The sequence below is a fragment of the Buceros rhinoceros genome, unplaced genomic scaffold (genome assembly GCF_000710305.1).
Source record: "Buceros rhinoceros silvestris isolate BGI_N320 unplaced genomic scaffold, ASM71030v1 scaffold12860, whole genome shotgun sequence".
NCBI lineage: Eukaryota > Metazoa > Chordata > Aves > Bucerotiformes > Bucerotidae > Buceros > Buceros rhinoceros.
The window spans coordinates 3362-4117 of NW_010390279.1; the positions used below are offsets into that span (position 1 = coordinate 3362).

A 756-nucleotide genomic window follows, 5' to 3' on the forward strand; every position below is an offset into this window, starting at 1 on the left:
GCGGCGCTCCTGGAAGCCTCCGAGGGAAATGTCGGCAGACGTGGAGCAATCTGCACTTAATATCTTGGTTATTCCATCGCCACGAAAGGGCTTGTTTTGGAAAGGCAGCACCTGGCCGAAGGATTGCTATAAAAGGTGCGGAGCTCTCCGGGGATAACAGCTCCCCAGGTTTACAGGATTAATCACAAACAGGTTCTGGCAAGGCGGAACCTCCTGCCAGCAACTCTAATGGGTTTGGAATTTTCCTGCATGCGTTCCTCAGGTACATCTGCCTCCATCACACGCTGCTTCCTGCTCGCCACTTATTAGCTTTGGGGGAAAAAAAGCCCTTTTTTATGTGTCTAGAACAAGCTCAGCTGCCACTGACACGAGCCAGCAGGACAGAGGGTATCCCCCGACCAGGGCCCACCACCAGCCTGCCACTAGTTGGGGTTTTTTGGGGGGAAATGAACGTTTTGCTGCTCTTGTTCCAAAAAGCTCCATTGGTGTGTCTGCGCACAGCCAGCCTGGGAGGTGGCCGCCTGCCTGGGCAGCCAGGCTTAATTAGTTAAAGGAAAACCAATTAGTAAAGGTGACTAAATTTCCACGGGAAGAACAGCAACTTAGAGCGAGGCTAATTCGCGACTCCCAAATACTGCAAGACGGAGTTTCTTATTATGTGAATGGGTTTGGTCTAATTGGAGTCTGCTCCTTTAATTGAAAACTAAAAGGCCCTTGTGGGTTCGGCTGGGGGCTACCTCTTGAGGAACAGACTCA

The 756-nt window shown here is 51.2% G+C and overlaps 1 protein-coding gene across 1 annotated transcript in view; it reads right to left on the minus strand.

Annotated features, from left to right (window-relative positions):
* UBR4 (ubiquitin protein ligase E3 component n-recognin 4) overlaps window positions 1–756 on the minus strand; it is a gene marked incomplete at its 5' end in the record, with an annotated part of 72044 nt that overhangs the window by 2776 nt on the left and 68512 nt on the right. The gene's annotated exons all lie outside the window — the stretch shown is intronic.